The sequence below is a fragment of the Polypterus senegalus genome, chromosome 13, assembly GCF_016835505.1.
Source record: "Polypterus senegalus isolate Bchr_013 chromosome 13, ASM1683550v1, whole genome shotgun sequence".
NCBI lineage: Eukaryota > Metazoa > Chordata > Cladistia > Polypteriformes > Polypteridae > Polypterus > Polypterus senegalus.
This window is the reverse complement of record NC_053166.1, coordinates 75,558,901-75,565,305: the sequence shown is the minus strand read 5'-3', so window position 1 is coordinate 75,565,305 and position 6,405 is coordinate 75,558,901. Positions and strand designations below refer to the sequence as shown.

The window sequence follows — 6,405 nt, the reverse complement described above, 5'->3', positions numbered from 1 at the left end:
TTTGCAGGCCACGCGGGACATTCTGATGTTGGGCGTATTATTAAATGGTGCAGAGGGATTATTAAAAACAAAAGGGACAAATCAGTGCTAAACTCCTACTGAATATAAACGTTAAAATGGGGCCCGTCATGGCGACAAGCACGGCAGTACTTTGCTAGCCCTATCAAATAATGACAGACTCTAAGCGCTGTCTTTGCCAGCAAGTGCCGCGCGACGTCAGGAGGGGAGCCGTCTATCAGCCGCGTCGCAGCAACTCGCGCGCGAAAGAAGCAAGCGCGCGGCCGCCGGAGTGACGTGTTATGTTAAAGAGCCGGAGCCGGAGCTCGAGGGGTGAGATGCTGTTGTGTTCTTTTTTAGACGACCAAGTGCGAGAAAGAGGAGGTGGGGAGAGGATTATAATGTAATAAAAAGAGAACGAATACATTCAGTAACTAATCGTAGTGAAAAGAATCAGTTCATCATATATCCGTCTGGAGGCACTTACCCGATGGAAGACGGCATTTGGTGATTGATCAAGTGTGCGTATTTCATTGCTAATAATAAAGATAAGTGGACCGTTTGTACTACAATACCCGAAAATGGCCGCTGTGAAATAATGTAACATTAAGGTAAATGTCTTATTTTCTAAATGCCACAATGAAAGATTGCAATTTGAATTTATTTTCCGCAAAGGGTATAGCCTAGCTTAATTGTTTGTGGTTATCTTCGTTGTTATAGAAAATCAAAAAAAAGGGGAGGGGGTATTTTAAAATAATCTTCTGGGAATATCCATCATGTTGATGTAGACCATACGTGTTCAGCGTGGTTATCTTTGAATGTTTACACACATTTAATAAAATTCTGCGCTGAACCGAAATCGGGTAGTCGTCGCCTTCCCTTGCTGCATTGTCGCTTTCGAGTAAAAAGCGAATTAATAATGGAGTGTTTTGTACTGTCATTTGCAAACGTTCACCTGCGGTTTTGGCCCGAAATGGAGCATTCATACAACGTTGTAATTCGACTTGCAATGAGGAAACCGCGTTGTTGCAATATGCAAGCTCGTTTATGGACCTGATTTCGTCTCATTTTATGTTGCTTTCGTGTGCGCTAGACCTGACAATCGAGCTGATTTTTCTTCTCCATGTACATCCCTACAGATGATCCGCGTTTCTTTGCTTTAATTGTGCTTCTTATGACTAATTTTGCCCAATCAATAAAGCGTACACTTGTGTTCTAGTCCTATTTTATTTTAGAATATGTATATTCCACCCGGAAGTGCTTGATGTTGGTTTAAAGAAACTGATGATTGGTGAGGTTACCGCCGAGGAGTGCGAGTAAAGGAGAGCGCGGGGGTGGTAAGTTCTGCAGCTTCTGAGGTTTGTCTCGGTGAGATAAACGAAAATCTGACACCATTTTTCAGTTGTTAATGGGAAATGTTATGATTTTTCCCCCCATAATTGTTTAGTTCAGATTTGCCAAGCATTAAAATCGTTGCAAATCTTCTTGTTAACTATAATGACACTTAAAACATTGAGAGGTGACTGGTTATCTTTTGTTCGTATTATTACTGTTTTTTTTCTGAAGTGGAAGAACATGTTTTTATTTCTCAGACTTTTATCATGAAGTGAATATTTTATTTTAGTATTTTAGAAGCTCATGGATATCTTGCTTGGATAGAACTCGGTTATTATAAATTTAAATATCATGAAGACCTCTTATGGAGATACACTGTTTTTAAAATTTTTCCTAGCTTGTTAAGTTATATGCAGGTTTAAAGGATTTTTAAAGTTAATATAAACCTATAGCACTTATGATCTTTTGGCAGTAACAGGAGGTTTGTGCCATTTTAACTTAAAGATATCCGTTTATAATTTAACGTTTTGCACTTTTGGCCAGCATTACCGGTGTATCCCTGCCTCGCAACGTTCCAAATGTTGTGTATTTACCAGTTTTTTAATAAGCTTTTAACATCCACCATATGGTTCCTCTGTTGACAATGAAGAAGAAAGGGGGGGAAAAAAACACTAATGAAAACCCTTTGCTATGGGCAGCTTGTGCAGTATCATTTTTTTTAAATACAAATGTAAATATGTCATGTATAATTTTAATTTTATGTAAATGTTGCATGGCTGATAAATACAGGTTTGCAGCTTCAGGAGGCACTACACATGAACTATTTATTATGTTAGATTAAAATGTTACAATTACTTTGTAACTGTTATGATGTTTCTTTTAAATTTCTTCTAGTAAATGTTTATTTAAAAAATGCTTTTGTATACACAGTGAAAGATTTCTTTTAAGGACACCTGCCCTTCTCCTTGAGACTGAAAGGTCAGAAACTGTCATTGTAATTGGCAGTTGTCAGTTATTTTATTTCTGTGAGTGTGTTTTCAGTTTTGAGAGCTGATAACTTAAACTAAGAATATTTGAACCTGGCATGTTAGGGAATGTTGGCTGTGTCCACTCGAGGTAGGGTATTGTAGTTAATACTTTGACATTAATGGGGGTATGACAACCAGCAACAAGCCAGTCAAGTTCTATTCCTGTCAATGAAAACCTTGATGTTGCAGTATGAAATGAAACATAAACAGTGGGTGGGATAGAATTGGAGAAGCATTGCCTGATTTATTAAAACATTTGGTTGTTAAAAAGTCCATCTTGCTGAGTATCAGGATACATTCAAGTGATGATTATGTATGGCATGTTTAAATTGGGACACAATTTTGTGCTCAAGCTGGGGTTGGGACTTGGACCAGTCTACTTGAGAAAATTCATTATTTCTGAGAAACTCAATTTTGTTTTGTCCCTCTGTTTGAGATCAGTGGTCTTTGGAAACATGAGTTCTCTTCCAAGCTTCTGTTTTTAAGTGGACTGAACAAAGTTCCCTTTGCAACATTTTCTGGTTTCATTCTCCACAAAACATTCCTTTAAATTTCTAACAAATTGTCCACTTTGTGCTAATGAGAAGTTTCTACTAAGCTTGACTACATGCATACTTTTCCAGGGACTGGGGTAATGTTATGTTTGTACCACATATAGTACTTTGCAACATAGCCAAAAAAAAAGGAAAAGTTTAGTCTCGGCTTTGTTTGAAAATAAGAAATTTTTCTACTTTACTCCCCTGTTTTGCTGAAATCCAAGATTGGCCTTAGGATGATTCCTTTTTTGAGATGGACTTTTGCCACCATTAAATGCAGGCCAATAATTTACAATATCTTTGACTAACTAATTGGCAGATGCAGGTTACACTACTGTCAGGCACTCATTCCTTTGTATTTTATAAGTTGATTTCTGGTGTTTGATTAGTTTCCTTTGCAAAAGCTGTCTCTCTGCTTGAGAGAAAGAGGGGTTTGGAGCAAGCACTGATAGAACATTGCTGCACCCACCATACAACTAACCACCTGTATTCGGACCTGAGTACAACAGGTGATACTTCAGCACCACACTGGAACAGTATGTGTGTGTGTTTTTTTTTACGGTGGCTGGAATGCCAAGCCTGCCTCCAATCCCCAAGTTTTCCCCTGTAAATTGGAGGACCTACTTGCAGGGCTGGATGCAGATTAATGTCATACCCAGAATTAAGAAATTGCAGATTAAGGGGCGTTGCTCAAGGGCCCAGCGGAGTGGATTTCTTTGAATGATCTTTCAGCTTTGTTTTAATGCCTTTCTTTCTGATTTTGCTTCCTGGCAAATTTGCTTTTTTGAGTAGTGAGCTGCTCTTATTGTTAACATTATACAATAAAAACATACATTTGATTTGTGTCTGTAACAGCTGGTGTAAATTTATAGTACTGTACTTGTAAAAGTTAGCGTTTTTTTTTCTCCTTTATTCTCTCAGTCACGATAGACGATGACATCATGGACCATAAGGTGCATACTAATTCAGCATGAACAGGAACACTCAATAAAACTGAATAAAAAAAAATTCAAGTGACGGAGATATATGAGGAAGGCAGATTCACCAGCTTTTTTGTGTCAGCTTTTATCCCTCCAGATCAGGGAATTTCCAGTTCCATTGTCTCAAAACCTACAGTTATTCTCAGTTTCAGAATAAAAGTAATGACATAAGATCTTTGTGGGGGGTAGGTGTTGTATCGTGATCGCAACTGAGAGAATAAAAGTGAAAAAAAGGCTAACTTATCAAGTACTATAAATTTACACCGGCTGTTACAGACCCCAATCAAAGGTATGTTTTTATTGTATAATTTTAACAATAAGAGCAGCTCACTACTCAAAACGGTAAATTTGCCAGGGAGCTGGTAACGAAACTCATGACCTCCGGATTATAATTCAGCGGAATTTACTGCTGCACCACGGAAGCTGTCATATTGTACTTGGACCTTTTGTGAAAGTGTTTATTTGATGTTTGGCCATCAGCCTTCCCATATTATACTGTTCATGTCTACAATTTTTTATTTATTACGAAAACATGAAAAATGTTTCTGTTTTAACGATGTGTTTACATAGATTGTTGTAGACACAAAGCACACATCAAATTATTTTCCCTTACAATTCTGGGTAGCTCACTCTCAGATAACCAATCAAGGAAGGAACTGGGAGAATTTCTTGCCCATTCTGAGGCAGTGGGGTGGATGGTATAGCAGGCTGCTTGGGCTTATCCACACATTTAGAAGATAAGACGCTGACAGAGAGGTGTGAAGGGATTTAAGGTGGGCCGGAGTTACGAGTTTTTTTTTCGTTGCTTTGGTAATTCTAGTGTTAACTTTATTTGATTTTTAAGTATGGATGTAATGTATTTGTAATTGGATCCTGTGATGACCAGGGGCCTCATTTGTGAGCTGCTTTTTGTATGTACAGAAGCTTTAATGTGCTTAAGCAAACTTTGGCATTTATAAAAGAAAAGTTGATGGGGTAACATGTATATTTACAGGAGCTCTGGCACATGCTTAAGCAACTTTTTGGAGAAAGTGAGAAGTGACGACACCCAAGATCGAGTAGGGAAATGCAGCCAAACCAGCTAAATAATGACTTGTGCGCATAATACTTAGCATTAACCAGTTATTATAATATTGACAGGACAATTATTACACCTTAAAAGTGACTAATATGATATTCCAACCGTATTTTAGTTGCCTTTTAAGAGGGAGAGTGCTGCATGTTTACAGTGAGGAACTTTTTCTGTTTTTCATCAGTTTATATACACTACCTGTTGTTACTTTTCAGGAAACTGACTGACAGGTCAAGAATATCTCAGCCAAGCTTCACTATGTCATGCCCACAGTGCTGGAAGCCATTAACCGACTGGTGGAGTGCTACATCCAGTTTTTTTATGGTGTGGGTGCACATACTGTACATAAAAGCATAACATGCTTTTGTCAACATAAAAAGGCAATTTTCAGCAGTGTCCGGTGTTTGTATTCGGTACACTTTACTGCACACTTAGCAAAAATGGAGCTGCTTTTGTTAACCCTGAGCAGTAGCATTCCTTTAACACACATCATCTGTGATGCCAAGATTAGACTGACAAAAGTAGTGGCGCAGTGGTCTGTGTCTACCCTTAATTCATTTATTTTGAGGCAAAGTAGGTTTGACAGATGTGGTGGCTGACTTATTGGTAAGGTAACTGTCTGAACCTTCAGATTTTTATATGGCCTGTATTATTCATTGTAACAGCAATCATGTCTTTATATGTGCCATGTAATACCAGTTACCTGCTCAGATGCTGGCACCTTATGCTCATCTGAGAACCCTAGAATGAGCATGACTGCTCATGACCTTGCGTCTTCATTGCAGAGCATAGCTAGATACTCTTAAATGTATGATGCAGTGTCTTGATGAGCTGGGTGGGAGGCTGCTTTACCAGTCAATGAAAATTTACAGCATCATGAATACATATGTATGAGGTTGATTAGCATGCTCCAGTTATGGATGTTTCAGGGTGCCGTTTAAGGGGTGTTCCCATGCACACATTCACAGTGTGATTGTGATTCATAAAGGGCAAATTGCATAGAAATATGTGTAGGCTAAAGTTTTATAAATCAAACCATTTATTTATTTTTTGTCATACACATATTTTTGTTCTGAAATCCATGCCCGTTTTATAAATGAGGCCTTTGGTGTCGTGTCCAGGATTATTTCCCCAAGACTATTTCCTGTATTTGGTTCTGCTGAGTTAGGACCTGGTACCCTGCAACATTTGGATTAAAAGTACTTGAGAATGTTATGTCTTTCTGATTTACTATTTTAATCCAAAAACCTGACCAAGACTCTAAGGTAAACATATTATTTTTTAAACTTTGGGGGAAAAAAATGAATTTACCACACTGCATGTAGTGGTATTGTGTTATTCAGCTTGATCGTATTCCATGTTAACATTTCACTTGCATATTGGTGAAGTGTGAGTTAAGTGTGCAGTGTAGATAATAGATACTCTGGGGAGCTTTTTTTTTTTTTTGTAAATCATCA

The 6,405-nt window shown here is 38.0% G+C and overlaps 1 protein-coding gene across 1 annotated transcript in view; it reads left to right on the top strand.

Moving 5' to 3' along the window:
* The first annotated feature begins 307 nt into the window (after window positions 1–307).
* The window catches only part of si:dkey-151g10.3 (serine/threonine-protein kinase WNK3), a 321,517-nt gene continuing 315,419 nt past the window's right edge, over window positions 308–6,405 (top strand). Inside the window, exon 1 of the mRNA XM_039776345.1 lies at window positions 308–608. The gene's annotated coding sequence lies outside the window, so the exon portion shown is untranslated. The remainder of the gene's footprint in view (window positions 609–6,405) is intronic.